A 12,809-nucleotide genomic window follows, 5' to 3' on the forward strand; every position below is an offset into this window, starting at 1 on the left:
TATTCAGTTCTTTGGGTTTCAGCAAATGTGGTCTTATAGCCATCACCCCAGTACTATATGGAGCAGTTCCGGGGGTGCCTGGTTGGCTTAGTCAGTAGAGCATGTAACTCTTGATCTTGGGGTTGTGAGTTCGAGCCCCACATTGGGTGTAGAGATTACTTAAAAAATAAAATCTTAAAAAATGGTTCCACTGTACTAAACCAGTCTTCTCCCTTCCCTCAAACACCCATTTTCTATTCCTACAGTTCTGCCTTTTTCCATAATATCATATAAATGGCCTCAGACACTTGCAGCCTTTTGGCTTCTCTCACTTAAAATATCTTTCAGATCCATCCATGTCATGTGAATCAATAGTTCATTTTTTATTGCTAAGTAGTCATTGTAGGAGTGTGTGACCATTTGTTTCTCCATTCATTTGTTGAAAGATACCTTTTTTTTTTTAATGTTTTATTTATTTCTAGGAGAGAGGGAGAGACAGCGTGAGCATAGGAGGGTCAGAGTGAGAGGGAGTCACAGACTGAAACAGGCTCCAGGCTCTGAGCTGGCAGTCAGCACAGAGCCCGACGCGGGGCTCGAACCCACGAACCACGAGATCATGACCTAAGCGAAAGTCCCACGCTTAACCGACTAAGCCACCCAGGCGCCCCGAAAGATATCTTGGTTGTTTCTAGTTTTTGGTGATTATGAATAAAGGGGTGGTAAACATTAGCATTTAGGTTTTTGTGTGACCCCAAGTTTTCAGTCCTTTTAGGTAGATACCAAGAATGTAAATGCTGGGTCATATGGTAATTGTTTGTCTGACTAAAAGAAATTATATTCCCAAGTGGCAGTCCTATTTTGCATTCCTGCTAGCAATGTAGGAGAGTTCCTGTTTAACTTTTGGTATTGTCACATCGGTTTTAGCCATGTGTATTGGCGTTGCAGTGTAGCTCTAAATTGGCATTTGCCTAATGACCTTGAAGATCGTTTCATGTTTATTGGCCATCTGTGTCGCTTTGGTGATTTTTTTTGTTTTCCCTTGTAGATCTTTTGCCCATTAAATCGAGTTATCTTTTTTATTGAGTTTAAGTTATTTAAGAACTGTTTTTCCCTTCTTATTGAACTCCTAGGACTTCTGTACAATGTTAAATATGAGTGGGGAGAGAGGACATCCTTGCTGTGTTCCCAGATTTAAGGGCAAAACATTGAACCTTTCTATGTTAGGTATGTTAGCTGTTGGCTTAATTCAGAGACCTCATTTATTTGGTTAGGAGAATTCTCTCCTATTCCTAGTTTGCTCAGCACTGTCCCCCCCTCTCCCCCACCCCCCGCCAAGATATTATGTTTAAGTGATCTCTACAGCCAACACGGGGCTCAAACTTACAACCCCGAGATTGAGAGTCCCACTTTCCACTGACTGAGCCAGCCAAGCCCCCAAGTTTTTTTATTTTATCATAAATGAATGATGAATTTTGTCAAATGATTTTTCTGCATCTATTGAGATGATCATACGGTTTTTTGTTTTTGTCGTTAGTATGTCATTAGTATTTTGTCAGTATGGTGAATTGCACTGATTTCCAAGTACTGAATTTGCTATGAGATGAACCTGGCTTAATCAGGATGTATTGCCCTTTTTATATATTGCTGGGTTTGATTAGTCTTTAGGTAAGTACAGATTAAAACCACAGTCGAGCTACCACTTCATGCCCAGGAAAATGGCTGTAATAAAACGATGGTAACGGTTGTTGGTGAGGAGATGGAGAAATTGGAACTCTTACTCCCTGCTCGTGGGCATGTAATATGGTGCAGTCATTTTTTAAAACAATTTGGCAGTTCCTCAAAATGCTAAATCTAGAGTTACCATATGATCCAGAAATTCCCCTTCTCACTGTGTATCCAAGAGAAACGAAAACATATGTCTACACAGAAACTGGTACATGAAAGCTCATAGCAGCACTATTCAGATAGCCAAAAGTTGAAACAACCCAAGTGTTCATTAGCCGATAAAAGGATAAACAAAATGTGGTATATCCATGCACTGGAGTATTATTCAGCAATAAAAAGAAAGAGCAGACACATCCTATGACTGGGGTGAAACTAAGAAATGTTACCCTAAGTGGAGAAAGCCAGTGGCGAGAGACCATTCGATGTAGGATTCCAGTTATGTGAGATGTCCAGAACAGAGCCCCAGAGGAGATGGGTGGTTGCCCAGCACCTGCTTTTCCTCTGCTGTGTCTTCAGTGTGAGGGTTTTGTGTTAATCTAATCAAGAGTTGGGCACCGCAGGCTGCCAATCCGTCCAGTAATTCCCATCTCTGTTAGGCGGTGGGTCTTCACTTTATGCTGGTTTGCAGAGCGCCTTTCACTGAGGCTCCCTCCAGCTGTATTCCACTCACTTTTACTTCCCACCTGGCTATTGCTAGTGATGAGGTTTTTTGGGGGTGATAGTGGGGTTCGTGGGGTCAGGAGCCAACGGCCAAGAAAGAATTTTTTTTTTTAATTTTTTAATTAAATTTTTAAAAAATGTTTTATTATTTCTATGAGAGAGAGACAGCGTGAGCAGGGGAGGGTCAGAGAGAGAGGGAGTGACAGACTCTGAAACAGGCTCCAGGCTCTGAGCTGGCAGTCAGCACAGAGCCCGACGCGGGGCTCGAACCCACGAACCGCTTAACAGACTAAGCCACCCAGGCGCCCCCAAGAAAGCATTCTTAAAGATCTTTGTCTTTGGTGCAAGAAGGTGATTTACTGAAGGGGGGGCAGGACCCGTGGGCAGGAAGAGCTTGGGGGGGGGGGACCATGAGGAGAGACCGGTTACACACAATGTAACTGGGGGGAGGCAGAGTCCAGGGGAAGTTTCCGCGGGAGACTTTCATATGCTAAAGAAAACTCAAAGGATCCTGGGGCCTAGCGATTGTCAAGCTAAGGTGGTTTTTCCCTCTAGCAAAGTATTAGCATGAAGACCATAGGGAGCCGGGAGAAACGGTTTACTCGGCCTGCCTCAAGCATTTGTCAATGGGCTGCAGGTTCTAAGGAAATTTCATTTTATCTGCCATTCCCTTCTGCCTTTGTTTCCCACGTCAGCTAGCACTTTGGGTTAGTGCCCAGGAGAAGGACGTTCTCTGATGTTTTGATTAAACGGGATTCTCCCATAGGTGTTGGAACCTGGGCCTCGAGGGTCTGGCCTTCATTGGTGTTCTACCTCTTTTCTAGAAGTTACACTGGACTTATCATCACGTATCCTTGCCCTCCCCAGAGGTGAAGAGCTTATTGGTTTTCCTATTCTCTTTCCCAGCCCCAGCGGGTTTCCACCAGTGCCCCCAGGCTGTAATGTTTTGCCTTTCTCAGTAGTGTGAGCTCTTCATTCCTAGAAGGCGTGGGCAGCTGAATCTGGGCAGGGTTTCATTGCTGGCTCTCATCACCCCCCCTCCCCCCCAGCTTTGGTGGGTTGCCACCCATGCCGTGTCCTCAGGCTATACATTTTGTTGACTTTCCCTGGGAAGCAGGGCTTTTTTCCCCCAAAGCGGGTGTGGGGCTACCTGGAATTTCAGCAGTGACTACTGTTTCCTTCCCCCAGCCCATCCCACCTGGGAACTTTCTCGAGGTTCTCCCCAGCCTTCCCCATGGAGCCCAGGTGGGGTTACCGGGGGCGAGAAAGCCTCCACAGGCTGGGACCAGTGTCTGCAACTCCTGGGGCTCCACACGTTCACACTAGCCCGTGCTCAGCCTTCCGCGATTCATGAGTCTTCTTACCAAACTGTGTCCCAAGCAAACAAACGCGTGGGTCCCGTTCCTCCTGCAGCTGCCTGTCTCCGCTTCTCAAGAGCGTCGTTGGTCCATGATCTCAGTTCTCCAGTGATTCAAGAAAAGTCCTTACTTTTCTGCTTCTTTAAGCTTTTTTCTTGCTCTAAGGGTGGGAGCAATGTTCTCTCGTTGGCTTCAGACTAGGTGTCCTGTGGTTCTTAATTTCGATGAAGCCAAACTGATCCGTCATTTTCTTTGGTTTGTACTTTTCATGTTTTGTTGACCGACAACTGTGTATGAGCTAATTCTTTTAACAGACACTCCTATTAAGGCAGACGGACTATGCTGTAGAGACGTTTAAGTAAAAGGCCAGAATTATGAGGTCCTTGAATCTGGGCTTAAATTTTCTGCATGAGAAAAGTGTTAACTACCAATTCAATTTCTTTAAGCATATAGGACAACATATTCTGTCCGTTTCTTCTTGAGTCACTCCGGTGAGTTGTATTTTTCTTAAAAACTTGCCCATCTAATCGGCTTCAGATTTATCAGCATTTACTCATACTAGGCTATAAATATCTGTTATTTATTTTTATACCTCATATTTTGTGTTGATGCATTCTGGGTTATTTTTCCCTTTGATCAACCTCACCAAAGGCTTTACTATTTTAGTAGGTTTTTAAAAAGTGTTTATTTAGTTTTGAGAGAGAGCGAGAGAGCAGCGGAGGGGCAGAGAGAGAATCCCAAGCAGGCTCCATGCTCAGTGTGGAGCCCACTGTGGGGCTTGCTTCCACAACTGTGAGATCATGACCTGAGCCAAAATCAACAGATATTTCCAGGCGCCCCTTATCAGTTAAAAAAAAAATCTATTTTGGGGGCATCTGGCTGGCTTGGTTGGTAGAGCATCCAACTCTAGATCGCAGGGTTGTGAGTTCAAGCCCCATGCTGGATGTAGAGATTACTTTAAAAAAGCGAGTAATATGGGCACCTGGGTGGCTAAGTCAGTTAAGCGTCAGACTTGAGCTCAGGTTGGAATATCATGGTTCTTGGGTTCCAGCCCCATATCAGGCTTGGTGCTGACAGCTCAGGGCCTGGAGCCTGCTTCATATTCTTTTTCAAAAAAATTTTTCAAATGTTTTATTTCAGAGAGAGAGCGAGCGAGCAGGGGAGGGTCAGAGAGAGAACGAGACACAGAATCCAAAGCAGGCTCCAGGCTCTGAGCTAGCTGTCAGCACAGAGTCCGACATGGGGCTCAAACCCACGAACCGTGAGATCCTGACCTGAGCCAAAGTCGAACGCTCAACCGACTGAGCCACCCAGGCGCCCCTCTGTGTGTCTTTTTCTCTCTCAGTTCCTCCCCTGATCGTGTTCTATGTCTCTCAAAAATAAACGTTAAAAAAAATTTTTTTTAAATGAGTAATAATGGGGTACCTGGGTGGCTCAGTCAGTTAAGCGTCTGATTTCAGCTCTGGTCATGATCTCAGGGTTTGTGGGTTCGAGCCCCATGTGGGGCTCTGTGCTGACTGCTCAGAGCCTGGAGCCTGCTTCAGATTCTGTGTCTCCTCCTCTCTCTCTGTCCCTCCCCCATGCAAGCTCTGTCCCTCTCTGTCTCTCAAAAAGGAATAAACGTTGAATTAAAATCCAATTCTTGATTTTGACTCAGGTCATGATCTCCTGGTTTGTGAGATTGAGCCCCACATTGGGCTTTGTGTTGACAGCAAGGAGCTGCCTAGGATTCTTTCTCTCTTCTCTCTGCCTCTTCTCCACTCGTACTCTCTCACTCAAAATAAATAAACTTAAAAAATGAGTAATAAAACATTTCTTAAATTCCTATGTTATAAAACCTGTTTCTTAATATTTGCTATTTTGTTTTCCATTTCATTCCTTTCCGCTTTTATCTTTATTATTTCATTCTCCATCCTCCTTCCTTCCTTCCTTCCTTCCTTCCTTCTTCTCCATCTTCTTTGCAGCTTTCCATGACCAAATTGAAGAATGTATACAGGAGTAGATCTGAGCCGGTCCTAAAGAGGAAGATACATTGTAAATTGCAGTGTGGCTCACACTGTTTAGCCTGTTCCCGCCATACCGCCAACCTTTCCCTCAACTCCTCCCCAAAGGTCTGAAGAGTCTATAGTTCCTTGTGATCAGTTGTCTGATGAATGAATAAAGCCATGTTTATGTGTATAACATACTGGGGCCAGGCAAGAGTGGACTGCTGTGGGATAATAGCTTTGTTTAGGGGAGACACTGAAGTATAGTAAGAAGGAAAGAAAGTTTTTTTGTTGTTTTGAAGGCAAACTATACTGAGGTGAGGATCTGACCAGATTCACAGGCAAGAGCTAATGATTTTTAGACAGATAGGAACTTAGAAGGAACAAGAAGAGAGAATCCGTGCCAGGAAGTGTATGGAGGAGGCTGTGGATAGACCTCTTGGGATAGATTTGGAGTGCAAGGATCTTAATCTCACTCTTGATCATCAATCAGATGGATGGGTACGCATTATGCCTCAGCTGCAAATATATATAATATATATATATATTTTAAATATGTTTATTTATTTCTAGGAGAGAGAGAGACAGCGTGAGCAGGGGAGGGTCAGAGAGAGAGGGAGTCACAGACTGGAACAGGCTCCAGGCTCTGAGCTGGCAGTCAGCACAGAGCCCGACGCGGGGCTCGAACCCATGAACCGCGAGATCATGACCTAAGCGAAAGTCGCATGCCCAACCGACTAAGCCACCCAGGCGCCCCTAAGCGGAGCATTATTAACTTTACAAGATTGACCCATCTTACCCTGACTCCTACGTGCTGCTACATAGTGAAGCAGGGAGGAGTGTGGTTGGGACTCAGGATACCTGTGGTGCCCCCTAGCATGCAACCTGACAGCATCCCCAAGACTTAGATCTTTCAGAAATGAAATCAAGAAAGGCAGGCAGGGAGGGAGGGAGACAGGGAGACAGGGAGAAATCCAGTATCTAGTAGTAACGGTGTCATTGATGCGTACTGAATTAACCCCATGCTTGCTGGTGGTAGAAATGATGTCTCCTCAGACAAGTTCTGGAGAAGGGTTCTAGGTAGGTTTCTGACTTAAGCCTGATTCTTTAGCCATCGTAAGTGATTTTGTTAGTTAGGTGATGATTTTTTTTTTTTTTAAACTGGCTGCTGGGGGTTTATTTTCTACTTGGCTCAAGGCACGCCATTGTGGGGGTGTCAGGAAGACTCGCGTGTAGTTTGGATAGCAAAGAGTGGGGTTCTCTCTACTTTCTTTTTGGTGTTTTGCCACAAAACCCCAAACTTTTGATACAAAAGAACCCAACTGCTTCTGCTGGCTGCAGCCTGCCTATGGGGAGGGGAGAGGAGGAGAGGGACGCTGGTGAGCCTAGTGCCTCCTGAAGCCTGGTGGCCGGTGGTGGCCACTCAGGACTGGGGCCTGGGGTTGGCTCTGCCAGGCTGGCCACCAGGCTGCTTGCCCATGACTTCCAGAGCAAAGTCAGAGGCGATCAGGGTGCCGGAGGCCTGGGGAGATTCCAAGCCTGTGGAGTCTAACGCCGCAGCCGTGCATGGGAGAGTGGACTTAGCGCAAAAGCAGCTTGCCCACCAGTGACCTGGGTTGGCCTTGGGGAGACCGGGGTGGTGAGGGATGGCTTCCCCAGGATATTGTGCACTTCCGCAGAGCTGTTACTGGAAGTGGAACCCAGGCGGTGGCGGTAACGGTCGTGGGTGGCTACGAGCAAGCCGTGCTGGGGGCGGCTTCCTTGCTGTTGTTTGTGGGCTGGTGGGAACCCTGGAAGTGGCCCCTCCCAGGCCTGCGCGTGTGATCGTGGGAGGTGGGGACGGGGACGCGAGACCACAGCCGATTTGCAAAGGGGACCGTGGAAAGCCGCTGCACAGCTGAGATGCACGCAGGGCTCCACTTTCTGTTTGATGCAGAGTTGATTTTTAATATCTGAAACTAAGAACCCTGGTGTTTATAGCGAAGTAAGTCGGGGTGGAGGAGCAGATTAGGAGGTCGAATAATGCCCTCCCGAAAGGATGTGTTCAAGCCCTAAATCCCCAGTACGTGGTATCAGCGAATGTGTCTTCACTTGGAAACCGTCTGCAGATATAATCAAGTTAAGATCATACTGGATTAGGTCCTACTAGACCAGGGTGAACCCTAAACCCACAGAGTTCGTGTCCTTATAAAGAGACAACTGGGACGAAGGCCGTGTGACGACAAGGCCATAAATTGGAAGGATCTAACTACAAGCCCCGGAATACCAAAGATTGCCATGAGGAAGCAAAGAGAGATTCTTCCGGAGTCCTTCAGAGAGAGCATGGCCCTGCCAGTTTTGGATTTCTGGCCTCCAGAACCCTGAGAGAATCCATCTGTGTTGTTCTAAGCCACCCAGTTTGTGGCCATTTGGTATAGCGGCCTTGGGAAATGAATACACACTGCACTCAAGGTGCCCTGAGTCTGTGGAAAGATTCCGTTCTGGGAGTTGGAGGAGCGGCTGGCTGTGTTCCCTCCCGCGGCGACTTGACACAGGTGTCTGCTGAGCCTTGAGTGCGGGAGGTTAGGGGGCTGCCCCTAAAGACCACATGGTAATTAGCCCCGGTCCCAAATCCCTTTCATTACCTTATTCTGTTAGCACGCGGATCCCGCTGTCCATTATGGCATCGTACCCGCCTTTCTCCCAAGAAACGAAATTCTACTCTTGCATCTACTACCCCCGCTGAAATCCGCACTCTCTCCTGCGAGCTCTCCTGGCCAGTGAGGAACAGTCACCCCAGTCTCTCAGAATACGCTACGAGTCTCCTCTGCAATATCCCCAATTTAATCAAATCCGAGATCCCATCAATGATAAGGCGAGCTAATCTTTTATGAACTACTTAGAAAAGGAAAACCCTGTCGCAGTTTGACTTACGGTACTTTATATTACATCCTCATCTCACAGACATGAAAAGATACGCATCTTAATGTCATTTGAGCTCTTCTAAGAAAATAAGGTGTGAACGAGCAGATTATATGTGATAAACCATTCTACCACTTATGTCTCTCTAAGGTTTTGGATTTGTTCCTATTCGTTATTCCAGGGAATTTCTGGCAACTTGGCTTTGTGTAATGAAGACTAACACTGAGTGCAGGTGTCCGTTCACCAACTAAGAAAACGATGAGAACCTGGCTGTTTAAGTCAGCGTATTGAACCCCAAAGCTCAGAGATGCACACCCACGTTGACAAATTCAGCCTGATAGGATTATCCCTCCTTGATCTAGCACCGTCATATCCTATAACCATATATCTTTGTTTGCCAGGGTTAATAGATATTTCTTAGCGTGTAGGCCTCCTCCTGGGCCAAACTCTGTCTTTCTGGGGCACAGTGGAGTCTGACCGTTGTTACAGGTTGGGGAAAAAGCGAAGAGTCCTAGAGATGATGATGTGATGTGGCTTTGTGTGTCCGTGAGCTCAGGTGAGCCTCTTAAGAGTTTCCAAGCATCATCAAACAGAACAGCAGTTGAGTCTAGGCACGTGAGCTCCATTGCAGATTGGGATTTAAAACAATTTTTATTTTTAACATTTTATTTATTTTTGAGAGAGAGAGCACGAGTAGTGGAGGGAGCAGAGAGAGAGGGAGACCCAGAATCTGAAGCAGGCTCCAGGCTCTGAGCTGTCAGTACAGAGCCCATCACGAGGCTTGAACTCCTGGACCTGTGAGATCATGACCTGAGCCGAGCCGAAGTTGGACTCTTAACTGAGCCACCCAGGTGCCCCACAGATTGAGACCTACCGGGACATTCTGACTCCTCTGCATCTCTCGTATGTCACCATTTCAATCTCAAGGTCCTATTTTCACCTAAGAGATTTGGTGAAGTTAAGAATTAAACTAACATTGGGGTACTGGCTTCAGTCGGTTAAGCATCTGACTTCAGCTCAGGTCATGATCTTGCGGTTCACAAGTTCGAGCTCCGTATAGGGGTCTGTGCTGACAGCTCAGAGCCTGGAGCCTGCATCGGATTCTGTGTCTCCCTCTCTCTCTGCCCCTCCCCTGCTTGTACTTTCTCTCTCTCTCAAAAATAAATGAAACATTAAAAAAACACAAACTAACCTTGTAATTTGGCAGTTTGTAGGATCATACTTTGACATTTGTCTTTTGGTCTTTGTTGGTCAGCTGCAAACGATAAGAGATCCCTTTACTGTAGCCTTAGAAAATCTCTGGTTTTTAGTCTGCTTTCATAGGAGGATTTAGGAATTAAAACTTAATTTCTTTTTCCTCCCCTCTCCTCCCACCCCCATGATCAAGAGTTGAGTCACAAGGTCTACCAATTGAGCCAGCTGGGCACCCCTGGTTTTCCCCTTCTTTAATTTAAGCCAGTTTTCACTGGTACTGATTTCTGTCTCTCCCAAGATGCATTTGGCAACATCTAAAGATATTTTTGGTTGTCACAGCTGGGGAGGGGTAGGTGGGTATGTTACTTGCATCCAGTGGATAGATCCCAGGGATGTTGTTAAACATCCTAGAATGCGTAGGATAACCTCCTGTAACAAGTATCCAGCCCAGTGTCCATAGTTCTCGGGTGAGGAAACCCTGTTTGGAGCTCCCCACCACAGTCAGAAGTAACCACCCGATTCCACAACCCTTAGTTCCTCAACTAGGCTTCTACTCCCTTCAGCAATCTCAGCCCTTTAACCAAAGAAGTACTATGACATGATCAATTTATAAGAAGCACTGTTATTTTATGACCACTGCGAAGGAGGAAACACTGGCAAACCAGAATGATTAACACACCCTTTTTTGTGTGCCCTTCATAGTTTCTGTGGCAACAAATGCCAAAGCTACTCCATGGGCACTTTGTTCTAGATGACGGGATAATGTGACTGCTTCTCCACTGGACACCACGGGACACTAGCGTCATGCCCCCTCATACGTGCGGGATTTTCCCTTAAACCCCAAGGAGACCCAGTCACCACTCCTTGAAGTCTTCTTGCCTGCGACCACTTCTGACACAGATTTCCGCTTTTCAGCGGCACAGTTGTGTCTTGTGTGCATGTGTGTGTGCGCACACGTGTATGATATATTGGGTTACTGTGAGGAACTGGGATTGCTGGTGACCACATTTAGGGCTACTTTTTTTATTTTTCCCCAATGTTTTATTCCTTTCTGAGAGAGACCGCATGAGCAGGGGAGGGTCAGAGAGAGACACACACACAGAATCTGAAGCAGGCTCCAGGTTCTGAGCTGTCAGCACAGAGCCCGATGCAGGGCTCAAACCCACAAACCGTGAGATCCTGACCTGAGCCGAAGTCGGATGCCCAACCGACTGAGCCACCCAGGCGCGCCTACTTTTTTTTTAATTAAAAAATTTTTTGTAACCTTTACTTATTTTTATTTAAAAAATTTCTTTAATGTTTATTTTTGAGAAAGAGGGAGAGACAAAATGTGAGTCAGGGAGGGGCAGAGAGCGAGGGAGACACAGAATCTGAAGCAGGTTCCAGGCTCTGAGCTGTCAGCACAGAGCCCAGCGCGGGGCTCGAACCCATGAACTGTGAGATCATAACCTGAGCTGAAGTTGGTCGCTCAACCGACTGAGCCACCCAGGTGCCCCTAAATGTTTGTTTATTTTTGCAAGACAAAGAGAGCATGTAAGTGAGCAGGTGAGGGGCAGGGACATGGGGGCAAAGGATCCAAAGCAGGGTCTGTGCTGACAGCAGAGAGCCCCATGCAGGACTTGAACCCATGACCCATGAGATGATGACCTGAGCTGAAGTTGGTCGCTCAACCCTACTGAGCCTCCCAGGTGCCCCTTGGGCTACTTTTAATAGCAGTCAAGTTAGGCTATACAAATGGTCCAAAGAGGCCAGTACTGCTCACCAGTGTCCAGCACTAGGGGCTGTCGCTGGGCTGTGGACACTCAGCTGCTTGCACTCCAGCATGATGTCACTGTTAACTGCTCTCCGCGCTCCTCACAGGCTGCTGCCCTTCACTCACTGGCTGGGGTGGAAGTGACTAGTTCGCTAAGGACAGCCTAGCACATGCTTGTGCTCCAGTCACAAGGAGGGATGGGAAAGGAATTATCTGGCATTTTTCAGCATCTATAATAGGCAAATCCTGCTGCCATCAAACTTTTATCATGTGGGGAGTTGCCCAAACATAGGAAAATGGCATTGATTCTGATTGGCTGCAAAGAACGGTAAAGATCCACTACTGCCCTCCACACTGCTCTCTCCCTTCTGCTCCGAACAGAAAACCACGAATAATCCTGGATTCCCTTCTTCCGGATTCTGTGTCCAAACTATGGTCCTTTTCCTTAAATTTCAAAAAGTGTTTTATTTGAGAGATGGGGCGGGGGGAGAGGGAGGGCTGGAGAGAACAAGTGGGGAAGGGGCAAAGAGAGAGGGAGACAGGCTCCAGGCTCTGAGCTGTCAGCACAGATCCCAGTGGGGGGCTCAAACTTGTGAACTGGGAGATCATGACCAGAGCAGAAGTCAGACGCTTAACCGACTGAGCCACCCAGGAGTCCCTAGTCTTTTTTTCTTAACGTAAGATTTGCTCCCAGTGTGGGGCTTGAACTCACCCCCCTGAGATCAAGAGTCACATGCCAGGCGCCCCCGTAATACCGTGTTGAACCATTCCTTTTCCTCTCTACTGTTGATAACGTTGTACAGCGGACTGTTCTCCATTCCATCCGGGTTCCTGTCCTGGCCTCCTCCCCACACCTACAGGCTCTCCCTTCCGATCCACAGTCCCTTGGCCGGCCACCCTCTAAAACTTCCTTGCTTACAGCCTTCCGTGGCTTCTTTTTGCACTTAGAATAAAACCCAAAATCTTTATTTTGGTCTCTAAGGAGGGTGATCAAGAGAGTCTCCTCTTTGTTTATTCTGAGAGACCGCGTGCATGGGGGGAGGGGGCAGAGAGGGGAGAGGGAGAGAGAATCCCAAGCAGGCTCTGTGTTCAGCACAGAGCCCCATCTCTTGAACCGTGATCACATGAACCGTGAGATCATGACCTGAGGTGACCTGAAGATGCCCAACTGACTGAGCCACCCATGCGCCCCAAGAGAGTCTCCTTTTATTCTAAAAAAATTAATGGTTTGGACAATAAGTTATTGGCCCTATG

The 12,809-nt window shown here is 47.0% G+C and overlaps 1 protein-coding gene across 1 annotated transcript in view; it reads left to right on the forward strand.

Annotated features, from left to right (window-relative positions):
* Nucleotides 1–12,809, forward strand: part of PODXL (podocalyxin like) — a 52,855-nt gene that overhangs the window by 27,298 nt on the left and 12,748 nt on the right. The gene's annotated exons all lie outside the window — the stretch shown is intronic.

The sequence above is a fragment of the Crocuta crocuta genome, unplaced genomic scaffold (genome assembly GCF_008692635.1).
Source record: "Crocuta crocuta isolate KB4526 unplaced genomic scaffold, BGI_CrCroc_1.0 scaffold266, whole genome shotgun sequence".
NCBI lineage: Eukaryota > Metazoa > Chordata > Mammalia > Carnivora > Hyaenidae > Crocuta > Crocuta crocuta.